This window comes from Schistocerca gregaria, chromosome 3 (genome assembly GCF_023897955.1).
Source record: "Schistocerca gregaria isolate iqSchGreg1 chromosome 3, iqSchGreg1.2, whole genome shotgun sequence".
NCBI classification, from domain to species: Eukaryota; Metazoa; Arthropoda; class Insecta; order Orthoptera; family Acrididae; genus Schistocerca; species Schistocerca gregaria.
This window is the reverse complement of record NC_064922.1, coordinates 393544506-393566521: the sequence shown is the minus strand read 5'-3', so window position 1 is coordinate 393566521 and position 22016 is coordinate 393544506. Positions and strand designations below refer to the sequence as shown.

Genomic DNA, 22016 nt, shown 5'->3' with positions numbered 1-22016 from the left:
AATGGGGGAAATGATGGTTATTTTGATCCCTATTCCAATTTTCTGGTTGCGGAACTCTCTGAAATGTAGGGTTTCGCAGGGATCGAAAGAAGGATAGAGCCACGGGTCGTAACACATCTGCGAGACGTGTAACCAATGGATACATATATAGTATTACTATTTCTGGTCTTTCTTAATTAGGTACTATGTTACGGAAATATTACTATTGCATGTCCCTAACTTATTTGCATGACCCTAAAGCGGGAAGTACTACGGAGACAGCAGAATCATTGCACATTCTGTATCAAAACCATTTCTTTAAACTGTCACATTAGATTACAGATATTTATGTGATGGAAGCGATCTGTCGATTTAATGGAAAGAAATTTCTTCTGAAGCGCAGAGCGTTAATAATTCTTTATTTCACATTGACTGCTTTCGACAGAAGCTTGGTGCTATCTGATCAACAACCATAACAAACGAGCGAAAACATTAAAGAAGAATTTTACAATGCCATGAAACAACAATTATCCAACGTTGAGTAATTTATAATAAATAATTTCCATGTTGTTGTTGTTGTTTTCAGTCCTGAGACTGGTTTGATGCAGCTCTCCATGCTACTCTATCCTGTGCAAGCTGCTTCATCTCCCAGTACCTACATCAACCTACATCGTTCTGAATTGCTTAGTGTACTCATCTCTCGGTCTCCCTCTACGATTTTTACCCTCCACACTGCCCTCCAATGCTAAATTTGTGATCCCTTGATGCCTCAAAACATGTCTTACCAACCGATCCATTCTTCTAGTCAAGTTGTGCCACAAACTTCTCTTCTCCCCAATCCTATTCAATACCTCCTCATTAGTTACGTGATCTATCCACCTTATCTTCAGTATTCTTCTGTAGCACCACATTTCGAAAGCTTCTATTCTCTTCTTGTCCAAACTAGTTATCGTCCATGTTTCACTTCTATACATGGCTACACTCCAAACAAATACTTTCAGAAACGACTTCCTGATACATAAATCTATATTCGATGTTAACAAATTTCTCTTCTTCAGAAACGCTTTCCTTGTCATTGCCAGTCTAAATTTTATATCCTCTCTACTTCGACCATCATCAGTTATTTTACTTCCTAAATAGCAAAACTCCTTTACTACTTTAAGTGTCTCATTTCCTAATCTAATTCCCTCAGCATCACCCGACTTTATTCGACTACATTCCATTACCCTCGTTTTGCTTTTGTTGATGTTCATCTTATATCCTCCTTTCAAGACACTGTCCATTCCATTCAACTGCTCTTCCAAGTCCTTTGCCGTCTCTGACAGAATTACAATGTCATCGGCGAACCTCAAAGTTTTTACTTCTTCTCCATGAATTTTAATACCTACTCCAAATTTTTCTTTTGTTTCCTTTACAGCTTGCTCAATATACAGATTTAATAACATCGGGGAGAGGCTACAACCCTGTCTCACTCCTTTCCCAACCACTGCTTCCCTTTCATGCCCCTCGACTCTTATGACTGCCATCTGGTTTCTGTACAAATTGTAAATAGTCTTTCGCTCCCTGTATTTTACCCCTCCCACCTTTAGAATCTGAAAAAGAGTATTCCAGTCAACAGTGTCAAAAGCTTTCTCTAAGTCTACAAATGCTAGAAACGTAGGTTTGCCTTTTCTTAATCTTTCTTCTAAGATAAGTCGTAAGGTCAGTATTGCGTCACGTGTTCCAACATTTCTACGAAATCCAAACTGATCCTCCCCAAGGTCCGCATCTACCAGTTTCTCCATTCGTCTGTAAAGAATTCGCGTTAGTATTTTGCAGCTGTGACTTATTAAACTGATAGTTTGGTAATTTTCACATCTGTCAGCACCTGCTTTCTTTGGGATTGGAATTATTATATTCTTCTTGAAGTCTGAGGGTATTTCGCCTGTGTCATACATCTTGCTCACCAGCTGGTAGAGTTTTGTCATGACTGGCTCTCCCAAGGCCGTCAGTAGTTCTAATGCAATGTTGTCTACTCCGGGGGCCTTGTTTCGATCAGGTCTTTCAGTGCTCTGTCAAACTCTTCACGCAATATCGTATCTCCCATTTCGTCTTCATCTACATCCTTTTCCATTTCCATAATATTGTCCTCAAGTACAACGCCCTTGTATAAACCTTCAATATACTCCTTCCACCTTTCTGCCTTCCCTTCTTTGCTTAGAACTGGGTTGCCATCTGAGCTCTTGATATTCATACACGTAGTTCTCTTCTCTCCAAAGGTCTCTTTAATTTTCCTGTAGGCAGTATCTATCTTACCCCTAGTGAGATAAGCCTCTACATCCTTACATTTGTCCTCTATCCATCCTTGTTTAGCCATTTTGCACTTCCTGTCGATCTCATTTTTGAGACGTTTGTATTCCTTTTTGCCTGCTTCATTTACTGCATTTTTATATTTTCTCCTTTCATCAATTAAATTCAATATTTCTTCTGTTACCCAAGGATTTCTAGCAGCCCTCGCCTTTTTACCTACTTTATCCTCTGCTGCCTTCACTACTTCATCTCTCAGAGCTACCCATTCTTCTTCTACTGTATTTCTTTCCCCCATTCCTGTCAATTGTTCCCTTATGCTCTCCCTGAAACTCTGTACAACCTCTGGTTCTTTCAGTTTATCCAGGTCCCATCTCCTTAATTTCCCACATTTTTGCAGTTTCTTGAGTTTTAATCTACAGGTCATAACCAATAGATTGTGGTCAGAGCCCACATCTGCCCCTGGAAATGTCTTACAACTTAAAACCTGGTTCCTAAATCCCTGTCTTACCATTATATAATCTATCTGATACCTTTTAGTATCTCCAGGGTTCTTCCATGTATACAACCTTCTTTCATGATTCTTAAACCAAGTGTTAGCTATGATTAAGTAGTGCTCTGTGAAAAATTCTACCAGACGGCTTCCTCTTTCATTTCTTAGCCCCAATCCATATTCACCTACTATGTTTCCTTCTCTCCCTTTTCCTACACTCGAATTCCAGTCACCCATGACTATTAAATTTTCGTCTCCCTTCACTATCTGAATAATTTCTTTTATTTCATCGTACATTTCTTCAATTTCTTCGTCATCTGCAGAGCTAGTTGGCATATAAACTTGTACTACTGTAGTAGGTGTGGGCTTCGTATCTATCTTGGCCACAATAATGCGTTCACTATGCTGTTTGTAGTAGCTTACCCGCATTCCTATTTTCCTATTCATTATTAAACCTACTCCTGCATTACCCCTATTTGATTTTGTGTTTATAACCCTGTAGTCACCTGACCAGAAGTCTTGTTCCTCCTGCCATCGAACTTCACTAATTCCCACTATATCTAACTTTAACCTATCCATTTCCCTTTTTAAATTTTCTAACCTACCTGCCCGATTAAGGGATCTGACATTCCACGCTCCGATCCGTAGAACGCCAGTTTTTTTTTCTCCTGATAACGACGTCCTCTTGAGTAGTCCCCGCCCGGAGATCCGAATGGGGGACTATTTTACCTCCGGAATATTTTACCCAAGAGGACGCCATCATCATTTAATCATACAGTAAAGCTGCATGTCCTCGGGAAAAATTGCGGCTGTAGTTTCCCCTTGCTTTCAGCCGTTCGCAGTACCAGCACAGCAAGGCCGTTTTGGTTAATGTTGCAAGGCCAGATCAGTCAATCATCCAGACTGTTGCCCCTGCAACTACTGAAAAGGCTGCTGCCCCACTTCAGGAACCACATGTTTGTCTGGCCTCTCAACAGATACCCCTCCGTTGTGGTTGCACCTACGGTACGGCCATCTGTATCGCTGAGGCACGCAAGCCTCCCCACCAACGGCAAGGTCCATGGTTCATGGGGGGATAATTTCCATACCTTCGGTAATTGAAAGTGCATACGTATCACTCACATAACGGAAACACATTCTAGCCATCATATAATGTAGACACTTTGGTTTGTCAGTTTATCGTCATTAAGTCGACATCAACAAGGTAGAAAGTAAAGGGATGTGCAGCTCAGGGTAGAGCGTGCACTTGCAGAAACCGTCGACAGATGGCACTAGTGTACCATTAAGTCGTTTAACTTACATAACAAATTTTTAATATATAACATACTCTACGAATCAGACATTAAATGTACCATCGTTAAGATTCCATGTTGATGGCAGTTGATTTCTCTTTGGGACACAAAAATGTCAGCAATTAATTCATTATTTGTAGAGTATGTTAGTTATTAAAAACTTTTTGATGTAAATTAAACGATATAATGGTACACTAGCACCACCTATTAACAGTTTCTGGGAGTGGAAGCTCTGCCCAAAGCTGCATGACCTATCGGTTCCAACCTTGATTATGTCGGTTACGACGTGAATTTAACACTTATGGCATTTCACTTCAGCGAATACATGTGACACTATGTGTATTACACTACTGCCCATTAAAATTTCTACACCAAGAAGAAATGCAGATGATAAACTGGTATTCATTGGACAAATATATTATACTAGAACTGACATGTGATTACATTTTCACGCAATTTGGGTGCATAGATCCTGAGAGATCAGTACCCAGAAGAATCACCTCTGGCCATAATAAGGCCTTGATACGCCTGGGCATTGAGTCAAACAGAGCTTGCATGGCGTGTACAGGTACAGCTGCCCAAGCAGCTTCAACACGATACCACACTTCATCAAGCTTAGTGACTGGCGTATTGTGACGGGCCAGTTGCTGGGCCACCATTGAGCAGACGTTTTCAATTGGTGAGAGATCTGAAGAATGTGCTCGCCAGGGCAGCAGTCGAACATTTTCTGTATCCAGAAAGGCCCGTACAGGACCTGCAAAATGCGGTCGTACATTATCCTACTGAAATGTAGGGTTTCGCAGTGATCGGATGAAGGATAGAGCCACGGGTAATCAATGGCACCCCATACCATCACACCGGGTGATACGCCAGTATGGCGATGACGAATACACGCGTTCACCGCCAAACACGGTTGCGATCATCATGATGCTGTAGTGTATATATTCTCATCTTCATATTACTGACAGGACATTGTGCTTACACTGTGTCATGGATGGAATGTGTTCCCGCTATGTGACTGACACGTATGCATTTTAAATTTCGGAAGACGTGTAATTAACTGATTGCACATTACCCAACGTAGTCTCTCTTCGTTTTGTAGCAATTTTAATGGCCAGTAGTGCATATTTTTTCGTTTACAGTCAAGCTGTAACGAAAGCAGTAGGATAATTGTATGAATGCCAAGAACAGTCAGAAAACCATAAAGCCAAAAAAACATACGTAATATTTGACAATAAAATCAAAGGGTTGAAATGTACACAGACATATGATTAACGTCCATAGAAAGAAAGAAATGAGACAAACAATGGTTCAAATGGCTCTGAGCACTATGGGACCTAACATCTGAGGTCATCAGTCCCCTACAACTTAGAACTACTTAGACCTAACTAACCTAAGGTCATCACAAACATCCATGTCCGAAGCAGGATTCGAACCTGCGACCGTAGCGGCGCGCGGTTCCAGATTGACGTGCCTAGAACCGCTCGGCCACATCGGCCGGCCGAAATGAGACATTTTACAAAGCCAAACGCAAACAAAAATTGTTTATACGTCCTACCGACAATTATGACAGACGTAAAGTCGCAACTAAAGCGAAGCCAAGTAGGTTTATTACATTAAAAATGTCACAGTAATAAAATATTACAGTTGAACTCGCTTCATTTAAATGTTGACAGTGTAGACAGTACAAGTACAGACATCGAAATAGAATTAGACACATATTACACAATAGGAACAAAAAGGAAAACTGCATTGTCAATACAGTCGCAAACAAACATATTTCATTTTGAATGCAGATGTGTGACTGAAGTACCTGGAAAATTGCACCAATGCCAAGCACAACCAAAAATAATATTCCCAAAATAACGTAACACTATGTGCCAATAAAACTAATGGGTTAATAAGTACACTGTCATAATAATAATTAAACAGACAAAGTAAAACGTTATAGGAAAAGGGTGCATAAAATTAGACAGATCCAGAATAGCATAAGCTCAAGACCATAAGCAACAACGTGACCCAATGTCAAGAAGTACAGATGTGGCACAAAATAAAAAAGGCTAGTAAGAGGTTGACAAAGTCCAAATACAAATAGTTATATATTAGTAAAATTACAAAATCTTTTATATATGACCAACAAAGAAATATTGCAAGATAGGCACTTTATTCCATATTTATCAGAAAGGGGGGAAAGAGAAGAAGGGGGAGAGGAGTATAGTGAGGTATGTTCAAGTGCTACTGTCGTGAGCATCTACAAAAGACGTCGAAAGACAGTGAAACTACCAATAGCAGGTAAATGGTAGGACGTCCACGACTCTTCACATAAGGCGGCGTTCGGAGGCTAGACTGCTCTGTAAAGTAGGATAGATGCTGATCTGTGGCAACTCTGCCGAAAGAGCACAAAGCTGGTGGACGCACAAGTGGTTCGCAACACACCGTCCATCGTACATTGTTGAACGTGCAGCTCCGCAACAGACCACCCTTACGCGTTCACATACTGATCTAACGAGATCGTCAGTTACGATCGCAGTGGGCACAGGACCGTCGGGATGCGACCGTCGATCATTGGGAACGTGTCGTCTCTTCGGATTAATCATATTTTTACCACACTAGACCGATGATTATCTCCAAAACCGTCGTCATCGGGGTGAACGGCAGCTCAGAACATGGAGAGCGCCACGGACGCAGGCTGGTAGGAGCTGTATTGCCTACATATTGTCCATATTTTCTATATGTTAGACATTCACCTGCACTTGCACTGGACCTGTGGTCATAATCGAAGACACGCTGACCACTGTGAACCACTTGCATGTCTTCCCTTGATGTCTTCCCCGGAGGCGATGTCTCATTTCAGTAGTAAAACTGTCCGTATCTCGGAGCCAGAACCGTGCATCAGTGGTTCGAGGTGAATTCACGTTGATGCCTCGGCGACCAGCTTCGTCTGATGCATGTCCTATGGAACACATCTGGGTCGCTATCGGGCGCCATCACCACGTACGCGTATCAGCGGCCCGTTATTTATCTTAATTACGTGATCCATTCGAAGACATCTAATGCCACATACCTCCAAAAACCTACCAACGCACTGTCTGATCCCAGATACGCAAAATCAGTGGTGTATTTCGTTTCAAAGACGAACAAAGAAGCTATTAAGCAGGTGGTCACAAACGTTTTGGCTCATCGGTGTTTAATGTATGTTTTGTTCTCGTCACAGTTGTGTTCTGCTGAATCTGTATCGAGAAGAGTAAGGGTGAATAAATTAATTTGCTACCAAGCCATTTGCAAAATTGTATCTTGTACGAAAAAACGAACGAAACATCTTTTACTACTGAAAAAGACAGGGGCAGAAGATAGTCTGACACGGCACCAAAGCAAGAAAAGTTATCTGGAGCTTGGTATAATGGCCCGAAAGCATGTATCACGAGCAAATATGCCTTCTTAGAAGTATCTGCGGCTGGTTATGGTCTTCGTCAACAGTCACTACTTGGATAAAAGCCACAGAACCTGAATAGATAAAGCAATTATGTTCCCGATATAGTTTGTACGTATAGAGAATTAATAATACCGATAATGTACCTAGCTGATGTAGTATCGGGTAAAAATTACTACCTGCTGCTTGTAATACCAGAAGACCAAATAGACTACAAGTGAGTATATGGCAGTTCACATATATCGTGTTTGGAGAAATCAGAGAATGGAAAACGACTCTCTCTGAAAATCTCTTTGTTCTGGCAGAGGTTAGAGCAGCAGTCTATGAAGTCGTCTGAGGATTCTGACACGACAGTTAGAGAAAAAGAAGAAGGTGGTAGGAGCAAAGTTGAAAAACTTCTCTGGTATGTAAATTATGTATCGGTCTTCGGAATTTGAAATGGGCACTTTGATCTACGGGGGTGCAGTTTCACCACCTTTCTCGTTACAATGTGTAGTATAAGGATTGTGGAACACACCAACAAAAAGTTGAACTTCCAATGTAGCAGTTAATCGTGACTCCCACAGACTTCATCCGCGCGTCATCGTGACAGAACTGATGCTGATAAAGAGAGTCACTGTTGGATAGAAGTTCTGATAGGAACCGCGAGGAGTGATCCTACGACTCATTTGAGGGAGAACCTCAGAGTTTTAGTCAGAACATTGGAATTCTAGTCGGTCATCGAAACAAGTTCTATTATTCAAAAGGGCCGACTACGGGCCAATGTATTCGAGTTCTTCCTTAAACGTTATAAATATCGAGTAACTTGAAATGTGTTGTTCTATAGGGACGTTGATAGTTAGTTAGTTAGCTAATTAGCTATGTGTTTTATAGGTCATCTGAACGATTCTTCTATGGAAATGATGTGCAACGAGTCAGCTTACAAGATATGTATACATGTTTGATGTTAACATTAATGAACACATCATTTTATATCTACTCATGCCATTACACTTGAAACAAGCTTATCTTTCTCCAAGTAGAGATTCGTCAATGGAATATGAAGAGTTGTCCAGGAGAAATGATTTTAAATTAGATTTAAAACTTGTTTTGCTACCTGTCAGACATTTTATGTCATTCGCAGACGATCAAAAAATTTTATTGCTGCATACTGAACTCGTCTCATAGCCACCGACAACATTAATAATGGGCAATAAAGGTCATTTTTCCGTCTAGTGTTTTAGGTATGTACATCACTCAAACTGCAATGGATTAATTATGACTAATTTCATTATCGAAACTACGTATTGTGAGGGCGCAGTTAAAATGCGTAACTCCTTGAATAGGTGCCTAGACGACGTCCGTGGGTGAACACCACGTATTATTCTTACTGCTCGCTCTTGTGCAGTCAATACTTTGATGAGTTTCCCCAGAAAATTATTCCGTACAACATTACTGAGCGGAAATATGCAAAATATGTCAGGAGGCCGATACGTTTGTTTTCAAGATTATCGATTGTATGAAGAGCAAAAGTAGCTGAACTTAATTATCTGATCAGCTAAGTAGTGTGCTTCTTCTCGTTCTAGTTTTCATCAATACACACACCCAGATATTTGGAGCACTCTACTCTAAGTTGTTGGTATGACTCGTTTTATTGTACAGAACTGAATGTAAGACGTTTTTCAAAAATTAAAGAGTGTCCATTTTCAGATAATCACTTAATACTTCTTTGGAAATATCGTTTAATAACTCTTTTGTTGCTTTCTCTCTAATAGAATTAATTGTATCACTAGTATCGTCTGCAAAAAGTACCAATTTTGCTTGTTGAATGTTACATGGAAGGTCATTCGCATTAATAAGGAATAGAAGTGGACCTAGATCTGAGCCCTTTGGGCTGTGATTTTTATCTCAACCACTAAAATTTTCCACCTTCCCGACGTTATCTTAATTATTTAGCATAAAATGTTTCATTCTGTTTGTCAAGTATGATTCAAAGCATCCGTGTGTCAAGCCATCAAATAGAAAAAAATTACTTTTTCTGAGAGAGTATCATGATCTAAACAATCGAAGGCCTTGGAAAGACCACAAAAAATACCAACAGGTGGTACATTAATATCTAAGGCTTGCACTATTTGATGAGCGAATGTTTAAATAGCATTCACAGATGAGCAATCTGTCTGGAGCCCAAACTGTAGTATTCTAAGTGTATGTTTCCACTTAAGTGAGAGACTACTCTCGAGCGCATTGCTTTTTCGATTGTTTTGGAAAAAGCTGTCACTAAGGAAACTGGATGCCAATTGTTTAAGTCTGCCTTGTCACTTTTCTTATAAAGTGGTTTAGTTATCGCATATTTTAACCTGTCTGGAAAAATTCCATGTGCCAGTGATGCATTGCATATATCATTAAGGACATTAGTTATTAAGTTGGAACAACTTTTGCAGAATTCTATTTGAAATAGCATCAACCACAGAAGAACTTTTGTTTTTTAGAGTTTTTATAATTGTATTAATTTCAGTGAAGGATGCTTAAAGTTTTCTGGAATGACATTTTAGAAGATGATTGTTGAAAGTAGTTGCAACTTGTGAATTATCAGTCAAAAATTGTCATGTAGTTTAATTGTCATGAATCTTGTACAATGACTGGCTGTCTTGTCTCTCATTTTACAATATCTCATAGAGTTTTAATCTTATGATTTGCGTTATTTATTCTTGTTGGGACATGCATACTTCTCGACATTTTAATGATTTCCTTATAATACTGAAGTGTTTTTTGTAATATGCAAGTAATACATTCCCTTTTCCTCATACAAGAGTTTAATTCCCTTAGCTATCCACGCTTTACTTATTTTTTATGGATCTTTTGGATATTTTTTTAGGAAAGCAACTTTCAAATATTGACGCAACTACACATGCAATAAATTGAATCTGACATTAGCATCTCTTTCTACGTAATCTCATCCCGTAACAGCCCTTTTGGCTTCCTCTTGAAACACTGTATGCTGTCCTCGTTAACAATTCTCACTGCTCAGAATAAACCTCCCTCCAGGTTGTAAGGTGCCACACTGTTATTTCAATTAACTGTGCATCATGATAAGATAGTTCATTAACAATTGAGTACAGTTGTTTCCTGGAGTGTAATTTTCCAGGTATTTGAAGATAACTAGGTAGCTGAGATTTGCTAATGTTCCAGTGTCGCAATTTTTTGATATTACCCGAGCCCTGTGCGATATCGCAGACGTAAATGCCGCTACCGACAAGATGTGGTGATTCATATCTGGGAGTAGTGGAGTTCTAATCTCAGTCTTTTCTCTGTGGGTTGGATTATCAGAGTTTTCAAAATCTCTCAGAAGAACGTCGGTATACTGAAACAAAAGTCGTGGCTGTCCTAGGTAGATAGATGCTGTATTTGTTTTCGTAACCAGTCTGAGTTTGACGTATGGACAATCTTCAGATCTAGTTCTGCAAGAAGCAGTTGGTCTAAGAAATAAATATCATTGCGTTAATGTAAATTAAGTTAAGTAAAATGAATAACATATGTAGTGAAGGAAGTTACAAAAGTACAGACATGTTGTAATTACATTAGTTGTATTCCACTGATTCTGCCGACAGCAGTTTATAGAATGTAGAAAGAAGTAAAAGATGTGCATTTTATTTAAGTTCAATAGAAGTACTAACACTGCGAAAGACTATTCTATAAAGTGTCAGTACTAAATATAAAAAAAGCCCAAATTTTAATTTTAAGGGCTTATGTGAAAATACAATTTACTGTCCAACAGAAAGTTCTGTAATTTAATTTTAAACTTCACCACATTATCTACATTAAATATAATATGCTCTGGCAGGAATCTGAAGTTATTCATCTGATTGCTTTCTGTACTAACGTTAACCCTCGTTAATTCTATGTACAGAATGTTCTGGTCCTTGTATCATATTGATGTTTGCTCTATTTCTTGAGAAATGTTGTCAGGCGAATTTTTTTCTGGTGTTCCTGGAGATATTTGCAATTTCGTTTCAGCTATGTGTAGCTGGAGCCAGCCCATACAAATAGTGCTAATCATGTCTTTCATGTGTCATGCAGTGTCGACAGAAAGCGTCATTTTGTTTCCGTTTACAAACCGAGTGATTTTTAATGCGGAATTTTACGTCGACGTTCGATAGAGCGGTCCCAGATTAGTGCGATATTTGTTAACACGGAAAGTAAACCATGAAGACTAACCAGTACTCCAACACTGACAGCACTTGCCTGGCCCGCAGTGACTGCTGCCGCCAAGCATGCAGCGCTCCTGAGTCGCTGCTGGCGTACTGTTCATTCTTCGTGATTTACTTTCAGCATTAACAAATATCGCACTAATCTGGGACCACTCTATCGAGTGGCCACGTAAAATTCCATTTTAAAAACCATTTTGTTTGGAACAGGAAACAATTCAACGCTTTCTGACGACACTGGGCGTTCTACGAAAGACGTGATGAGCTCTATTTGTATGGGCTGACTCTAGCTACACATTCCAAAATGAAATTGCAGTTATCTAATATCTGCTGAAACAACAGAGAAAAGGCGCATGTCGTCTTTTAAGAGGCGATATAAATCAGATGAATGAATTCAGATTCCTGCCATAGCATATTTAACGTAGATTATGTGGAGCAGTTTTAAAGTGAATTACAGAACTTTATGTTGGACAGTAAAGCAGTGTCAAAATGCCAAGTTTTTTTTAAAGAGTTCCCTGTAGGATGTTCTAAAAGTAACACTAGATATAATTCTGACAAAACGCTTCTGTATTCTGAAAATACACTACTGGCCATTAAAATTGCTACACCACGAAGATGACGTGCTAGAGACGTAAAATTTAACCGACAGGAAGAAGATGCTGTGATATGCAAATGATTAGCTATTCAGAGCATTCACACAAGGCTGGCGTCGGTGGTGACACCTACAACGTGCTGACATGAGGATAGTTTCCAACCGATTTCTCATACACAAACAGCAGCTGACCGGCGTTGTCTGGTGAAACGTTGTTGCAATGCCTCGTGTAAGGAGCAGAAATACGTACCATCACGTTTCAGACTTTGATAAAGTTCGGATTGTAGCCTATCGCGATGCGGTTTATCGTATCGCGACATTGCTCCTCGCTTTGGTCGAGATCTAATGTCTGTTAGCAGAATGTGAAATCGGTCAGTTCAGGAGGGTAATACGGAACGCTGTGCTGAATCCCCTTGTATCACTAGCAGTAGAGATGACAGGCATCTTATCCGCATGGCTGTAACGGATCGTGCAGCCCCGTCTCGATCCCTGAGAGAATAGGTGGGGACGTTTGCAAGACAACAACTATCTGCACGAACAGTTCGACGACGTTTGCAGCAGCATGGATTATCAGTTCGGAGACCATGGCTACGGTTACCCTTCACGCTGCATCACAGACAGGAGCGCCTGCGGTGGTGCAATCAACGACAAACCCGGGTGCACGAATGGCAATACGTCATTTTTTCGGATGAATCCAGATTCTGTTTACAACATCATGATGGTCGCATCCGTGTTTGACGACATCACGGTAAACGCACATTTGAAGCGTGTATTCGTCATCGCCATGTTAGCGTATCACCCGGCGTGATGGTATGGGGTGCCACTGGTTGCACGTCTCGGTCACCTCTTGTTCGTATTGACGGCACTTTGAACAGTGGACGTTACATTGCAGATGTGTTACGACCCGTGGCTCTACCCTTCATTCGATCCCTGCAAAACCCTGCATTGCTGCAGGATAATGCACGACCGCATGTTGCAGGTCATGTACGGGCCTTTCTGGCTACAGAAAATGTTCTACAGCTGCCATGGCCAGCACATTCTCAAGATCTCTCACAAATTGAAAACATCTGGTCAATGGTGGCCGAGAAACTGGCTCGTCACAATACGACAGTCACTACACTTGATGAGCTGTGGGCAGCTGTACCTGTACACGCCATCTAAGCTCTGTTTGTCTCAATGCCCAGGCGTATCAAGGCCGTTATTACGGTCAGAGGTGGTTGTTCTGGGTACTGATTTCTCAGGATCAATGCACCCAAATTGCGTGAAAATGTTATCACATGTCAGTTCTAGTATAATATATTTGTCCAGTGAATACCCGTTTATCATCTGCATTTTGTCTTCGTTTAGCATGTTTAGAGGCCAGTGGTGTATATACCTATAACTTAAGTTTCCCCCAGAAATGATATCGTGACTTACTAGTGAGTGAAAATGTGCAAAATATACTAGTTTGTTCATTTCTAAAGTTTTTCGTAGTTAGGATGTGTTGCGCGTAAGGAAATGCTAAATGCCGAGAAACAGCAAGGCGTTTAAGTGCATTGTACAGCATAGGAACAGATCGGAGACGATGACTGTTTGTATGAGCTTGATAATGTACCTATAAAAAGCATCTATAAGGCAATATTTAAAGGGCAGTAGCATGGGTGACCGGCCCAGAGTCCCGACTTGCACGCAATGGAACACGTCTGGGAGGGGTTGGAACACTGACTTCACTCCAGACCCCAGCGTCCAACATCACTGTCTACTATGGTTTCAGCTCTTGAGGAAGTCGTTCCTCACTGACATTCAGACATCTGACTGAAACTGTCCCCGGCAATGTTCACGCCGTCGTAAAGGTGAAGGATGGATGCATCTCATATTATTGTCCACTATAGGTGTCCGGATACTTTAGATTATATAATGGACAGTGATTTACCATGTTAGTTTTGTACGAGGATGAAGGAAGGGAAAGGGTTAACGAGGCGCCGGCACACGGTCAACCTTTCTCGAACAGTGTGTCCCTGAGCTTAATGTTTTCCATCTGGCGGACGGATGACCTTCAACAATGTCTGAGTCATCCAAGGACCGATTTATAATTTAATCCAGAGACAAAGCGTGGTGATCAGCAACTCGGCGCCTCCAAACAACCCTTGGAGCCAAATATTGGCGATGAAAATTTTTTCCACCACCGATATTCAACCCAGCTAACTCCTTGTCGGGGGAAACAACACAGGCGCATATTATCGATCTGGTCTGCGGTGGTCGTTTGTGCGGCACGAAAGTGCCCTTGGAACCTCAGTCAAGTTTTTACACCGACCGGACATTGTACGGCTAGTATTCATAAATCTATGAGCACTCTGGCCTCGTTGGAAAGGACACAATTGGAACTTCCTTTCGGAAATCAACAGACAGTATGGTCTGCATTTATTGAAAATGTGACGTAGCTGTTACCAAGAAAAATGCGAAGAAAATTTCGAACTAGTTGAAATCCACTGTAGGCAAACTGTGCCTTGTCATGAAGTCGTGATTGTAAATTACATCCCAATGGGAAGTCGGGACGACAGAACTTGGCTTACGAAAGGCAAAGGATAGGCGCATATCTCCGTCTGCAGTGCATTGCGTGTGAGTGATCACACTATCCATTTCAATAACACGGAAGTTTTGGTTGAAGCTGGCAATTATCACGGACGTTCATACAGAATGGCTCTTGAAATTCATAAGCATAGCCATTGCTTTAAGAGGCGGGCTAATAATAAACGGTGCTTTGCGTCAGATATCTGTTACGCCACGAAAGCTAAACGTAAACAAAACAAAGGCTAACAACCCAGCAGTTGCTCAAAATAATTCCAACTGGTGGTTGCAACACCACTCTAGTCAAAGTGGATAAACGATACGGTACTCATTGCCCGTTAAAAACGTTAGCCGCTTCTGCCAAAGACCGAGGGATCTTAAGAGCAAACAGTCGTCTCTCTGTTCAGTCAGTCTGCTCACTGCAAGTCATATCATAACATTTCTACACTTGGCAATTGCTAAATAACAGAGACATTATTGGACAGGAACAATCACAGGCAATAATGGACAGCACGAAACACATTGGTGGAGCAGTATATCTGTAACAAAAATGGTGCAAGTTTTCACCACATAGGAAAGTAGGATAAGGAGCTAAATAACGTTCATAAGGAATATGCACTCCTCGAGCATTAATGCATGTTCTGCCGCTGTTATTCACGCTGCTTATCAAACCGTTGAGGTGTCCTTGTGGGGTACTGTCACAATCTTCTCTCAATGAGGTTTTTAGTTCTTGCGCGTTCGTGGAAGGGGGTATTCGTTGAGAAACTCGTCTGCCAAGAGCATCCCATGCATATTCTATAGGATTTAAGCCCAGCGAATACGCAGGCCATCCCATATTTCAATATATTCACTTTCCAGTGTGTCCGATACCTCAACGGTCCTGTGTGGACGGGCATGGCTGTCCGTATACAGAAAGTCGGGACCTGCCGCATCCCTAAAAAGACGGACGTGGTCCAGAATAATCACCATGCCTTACCGGTGTGCTTAGCGATGCCTCACGCAAAGATATGCAGCTACTGTGCTTATACCTGTCGTTTCTCTCGCTGTGGTGCACAAACCATGAGTGAAGCTTAGTGCGCTTGGCATGCATACAGAGTGCGGTGACTTTCCTGATCAATAGGAGACCTAGAGCAACTTGGGGTGGACATCTCACAACCAACATGGTAAAGTGCCATCAATTTTATGCCACACATTTGGCCTATAGAATTGGGGACGGGCAGAAAAGGGGTAAGGGAGGAGTAGCAGGTGTGGAGAAGGTGGGGGGAAGGTGGGGGAGGGAGTAGGAAGGGTTGATGTTGATGTTCGCCTTGGAAGGAGTGGGAACGGGTGTTCAAATGGTTCAAATGGCTCTGCGCACTATGGGACTTAACATGTAAGGTCATCAGTCCACTAGAACTTAGAACTACTTAAACCTAACTAACCTAAGAATTACATACACATCCATGCCCGAGGGAGGATTCGTACCAGCGACCGTAGCGGCCGCGCGGTTCCAGACTGAAGCGCCGGGAACCGCTCGCCCACACTGGCCGGCGGGAAGGGGTGTGACAAGTCATTTGAATATATATCCCATTGATTAACATGTGCCAAGACATACATAGCCGCTCTACTTACAATAAAGAGATTATCACAGGAGGAAAACTATTGGGGACACACATAAAACTAGTAAGAAAACTGCTGACAAAAATATTATAATCTCTGTCTTGTCCTATCATTTCTTCTGGCCATGTTTTCCATAAATTATTTCTCTCCCTTCCCCCTTGTTCCTAATTCGTTACCTTATTAGTCCAGTAAATGTTCAAAATTTACGTGATCTCAAAAGCTTCGATTTTTTTTTTTTTTTGTCAGTTGTCCCATGGTCCATGATAGAATTCTATACAATGCTGTGATCCATAGATAGATTCTCTGAAACTTATTCCCCAAAATAATGATTATGTTTTAAAACAGCAGATTTTTTAACGAGGAATTCTCTCTTTGCCCATGTTATTTCACTTTCTACATCCTCCATGCTTCGTCCATCTATCAGATGTTATTTTTCTTCCAATTTAGGACAATTTCTTCATTTCCTTTCGTACGTAATCTCCAATGTTAATGTTAAGTTTTTCGCTAATCTCCTTTCCTCTGTCCCTCATTACTTTTGTCTTTCTTTGGTTTATTCTCAGTCTATATCCTGTGTTTAGTCGTTTGTTCATCCCATTTAACTGGTCCTGTAATTCGTCTTTATTTGCACTGTGTGTAGCAAGATCATCAGTGAATCTTAGCAGTGATATCCACTCATCTTGAATTTTAAACCTGTTCCTGAACCTTTATTTTTCTTGAGTCATTGTTTCTTCGATAGCCAGACTACATCCTTGTCTTCCGCTCTTTATAACCCGAACAGGCATCTCTTGGCCTTATAGTCTTCGTCCTTGGACGTATTGTATATTACCCATCTTTCCCTATAGCTTGTTCCTATTTTTCTGCGAGTTTCGAACATCTCACACAATTTTATGTTCTCGAACGATTTTTCTACACCGACAAACCCATGTATGTTCCTTGAATGTTCTTAAATCTTGCTTCCATTATCAAGTGTAACGTCAGAATTGCCTCTTCGGCGCCTTTGCCTTTCCTAAAGCAACTTTAGTTGTGAACTAAAAGATTCTCTGTTTTCTTTTCCATTTTCTTTTATGTTAATCTTGTCAGGAATTTGGATGAATAAGATGATAAGCTGGCTGAAATTCTTTTATTCATCTGACTTTGATAACGTCGCGATTGTATGAATGAGTTCTTTTCCTGAAAGTGCGATGGTGTCTCTCCAGTATCACAGATATTAATCACTATCTGAATAATTGTTTGGTTCTAACTTCCTCCGCCTTATTTGAACAAAATTTTTGCAAGGTCTGTTCAATTCTGACACTAAAACTTGACACACAATGGTTTCCATATCAACTCCAATTTCTTCTTTATCACGTCATCAGACATTTCCTCCGGGCCCTCAATGTCCTCGTTTCACCTAACACTCATGTCCTCTACGTTTCGTAGTGGAAATCCTTTTGCACTCCGTGTCTCATCAAGCATCTAAAAGGCCAGTTTTTTCCCGCATTCTGGCCGATCTATCTACAGCCAGCGATAGTTGACGCTGATCTCTGACATAAACATGTTTCCCACAGCAGCTGTAGTTTTCCACGAATCGAAATACTCACTGCTGTATCCTTGACACAGCGGCTCGAGAAAATACTAGCGCCTGTGCGGCCTCGAAGATACAGCGTCTCAAGTGTCGGAAACGTACGATCAGGCGGCTGTCGCATACGTCTTGTTAACGCTGGGTTTGACAGTCACGCCGACAGCCAATACAAGGTGTGACGCCATGTTAGACACGTGACACGCGGAAATTTTCCATTCGCTGTGGCAAACTACGAACTCCGTCCAGCACTGTACTTATCTCTGCCTCAGTCGTTCGTAAGCGTAGGTACTCCAGTTTACTGCAGCACAAGTGACGTCGACACGAAAGGTGGCTATCACAAGAAACGATGCAGAAGGTACAGCGATAAATGACGACGGCATCAGCATCTACATTTACATATACACTCCGCAAAGCATCGTATAGTGTATGGCGGAGGTACCCTCTACCACCACTTGTCTTTCCCTTTGGTAGGTGTAACACCTACAACGCCTCTCGGTGCCAATAAACCAAGATAGCTCCCAAATTAGCTCCCATGCCCTCGAAATATAAATTCAGAAAATGTCCCAAGCCCCTCCACAAGTAGTAATTTACGAAATAGAAATAAGACAAATAGAGGGAAATCTATAGTAAAGAAATAATAGAAAAAGAAAAGAATTTTAATCATAAATTTTGGAAGCATGGGGGGGGGGGGGGGGGGAAGATAGAAATGATTAAATTATTAGTTATTCTTATATATGAGAAAATCAATATTATAGTCACAGAACGTTGGTCTTGAACACCAAAGATAGTGTTTACTTAAGTATAAATAGACATACAACGCAATTATGATACTCCAGTCTCTATCCTCTAGTTTGTTCGAAGTCAATTAGGACGAACAGCTTTAGGGAGAAACAACAGGAGCTTTATTAAACCAGAGCGCAAGAATAAATCGCGACGAGATTGTTTTTTGGGAAGCATTAATTTCAGATCAGAATTAGTGCTTTTGTCATATTAGAGGAACGGGGAGTTGATCAATAATCTCTCTGACTTTAACGTCACTTCGTGTGAAGATTTAAATATTTTACGGAATTAACGATTTTTTGGACAGATTCGGACTTTGTATTGTGATAGTGGAAAAGCTTTACTTCACGTGACTAGTAATCATAGTTCGAGACAGTTTATGGATATTAAACGGGAACAATCTCTTTATCGAAAGTGACAGAACATTGTTTAGTATCTCTGATATTGACGGGATTCCAGATTAGATACTTATTCAAAGAACCCCTTTGAATGTGATCGTATGAGTGAACTGATTTATTAATAGTTATTGTTAAATAAAATAACGTGTTAATTTGAAACTGAAAATTCTTCTTGAACTTTACTTCGATTTAGATCCATAAATAATTAAGTTACGTGATTTTCACCAAGAATAAACTGCAGACTAGTAACTGAAACACGTGAACGAGAATCTATTGAAAACACTAGTATTAATTTACTTACGGTTTTTTCCTTCAGAACTGGGAAGACAATACGTGTAGTGACACACTGGGGTTAATTTAAGAACTAGCCGGGGTAAAACAAAACCCCTCAATACTAGTCAATTTACAGATAAATTAAGATTCCTACTTTCATGCAAGATACGGAAGTCGGGATAGAAAAAAGGGTCGCTACACAGGGTACGAGAACGGCGAAGCTCGCCTGAGATAAGGCATTTCGCTTGCTATCAGAGCTCTGTTTAACCAGACGGTAGAGATATTCTGTGTAGTAATCGCTCCCTCTAAGAAGGCTGTCCTCGCGGTGACTGGTAGGAGTAGATGTTTCGTGGCTGTTGATATACTTTCCGGGATGTGAGGTCGTGGTCCAAGAACTTTTTCTGCTCCTTACGTTTCGTCCAGGACTGCGCTGGACTTCCTCAGAGGCGCTGCTCCGCTGGGTCTTGCCCGGAAAGTATATCAACAGCCATGTCACTCGGTCGTGAAAGCCTTCATTCTACAAGTAGATGTTTCGACAGAACTCGGAAGAGGCAGTCATGGATCGCGTCTGACACGCGTCCTACCCAAGGTAGTCTGCAGTTCACTAGCTCTAGTAGTAATTGTTAGTTTTCATCTCCCCCATATATACCTATAATTTCTTCTATAATTGGTTATTACGTTATTAACTGCGGCGAATTTATCTCCTGGCATATTCCTTCCCATTTATTGGGGGGAGTGGGTGCATATCTAAGAATACTACCTGGTAATAAAAAAAGGTCCAAGCAGGAACGTCAGCTCGGAAAGAAGCGGGCGGAAGGGGTGATTTCAAAGCCTATTACTCAAGTACTGGGGCCAATTGGTTGATTCTCCCTCCAGCACGGCAGTATCGCTCTTCTTATGTCACGTTCACTGACTGTGAACTTCTGTGGGTTATCTTGCATCACAAGATTGAATATGCTCATTAAAGCATCATCACCGATTCTTAGCACAACGGGAAACTTGGACCTATTAATACACAATCGCCGTGTGATTCCGAGCCATTGGACCGGACTAGGGAATTACCGTCGCATGCACGGGCTGCCACTAGCATCAAAACACATACGGCAGCATTTGGAGTGGCGCCGTCAGCGGGAATCGTACGCTGATGAATGGCGTCGCGTTATGTTCAGCGGTTCTACACTACCTCGGATGACAATCTTTTGACAGCATGATGGCTGCCTCAGGAGAAATCTCATTCTTCCAATATTTTCGAGATGCACAGTGGTGTTACTATCGGAGTCATAGTGTGGGGAGCCACTGGGTGTGAACTGAGTTCAAGGGCCGGCCGCTGGTGGTCGAGCGGTTCTAGGCGCTTCAGTCTGGAACCGCGCGACCGCTACGGTCGCAGGTTCGAATCCTGCCTCGGGCATGGATGTGTGTGCTGTCCTTAGGCTAGATAGGTTTAAGTAATTCTAAGTTCTAGGGGACTGATGACCTGAAAATGGTTCAAATGGCTCTGAGCACTATGGGACTCAATTGCTGTGGTCATTAGTCCCCTAGAACTTAGAACTACTTAAACCTAAATAACCTAAGGACATCACACACATCCATGCCCGACGCAGGATTCGAACCTGCGACCGTAGCAGTCGCACGGTTCCGGACTGCGCGCCTAGAACCACGAGACCATCGCAGCCGGCTGATGACCTGAGACGTTAAGTCCCATAGTGCTCAGAGCCATTTTTTTTTTTTAGTTCAAGTCTCATACTGATGGAGGAAACTCCGACGGTACAAGCGTACGTCACGGACATACTGCAACCTTATGTCTTGTCTCTCACGTAACGATGGAACCGTTTTGCAACAGGATACTGCTCGTCCATAGAGGCAAGTGACTCTACCAAGTGACTTCGTGATGCTGAGGTACCCCTGTGGCCAGGAAGAACCCATGATCTATCTCTGATATTACATATCAGGGACCAGCTCGGACGTCAGCTCGGTCCGAATGTCAGTATCCAGGATATCAAGGACCACTTACAACAATTGTACGCCAGCTTGCTCATCAGAGGATACAACGGCTTTATGACGTACTTCGCAACCATATCAGTTCATGACTCTTGGGCAGTGGGATGTTACGTCGTACTGATAAATTGACTAATTCTGCCAAGAATTTTGTAAATTAATCTAGATTTTTGTAACCAGTGAAATAAGATCACGTAATCCTCTGAACTGAAGTTTCGTATCTTTTGCTCCTTCCCTTGTGGGTGCTTCACTTTTGTAGACAGAGTAGAAGATTCACGATAGAAACCTTTGACCTCTGGAACGCTGTAATCTCCGATATTCTGTGTCTATGCGTCTTGCACCAGTGATCATCTCACGTGCAGGGTCGGTTAACCTGCAACGTGCTGTCATGTTCAGTACACACCTCTCTGTAACAGACTGGTCAGGTATAGCGTTTTGCACTGGCGTCATACGCCGCATCTAGCCGCAACATTCGTGCGCCGCACACGGCATACCTTAGAATGGAATAATCTCTTCCGTGATTTTTGGTCCTTCGCTTGACACTCAACATCTGATAGTGTGGAACAGTAATTTCTTTTTTGTTTATGGTTCTTCCTTTATGAGTGTT

General features: G+C 41.5%; 1 protein-coding gene across 1 annotated transcript in view; it reads left to right on the top strand.

Annotated features, from left to right (window-relative positions):
• Positions 1–22016, top strand: part of LOC126354829 (proton-coupled amino acid transporter-like protein CG1139) — a 190747-nt gene that overhangs the window by 69575 nt on the left and 99156 nt on the right. The gene's annotated exons all lie outside the window — the stretch shown is intronic.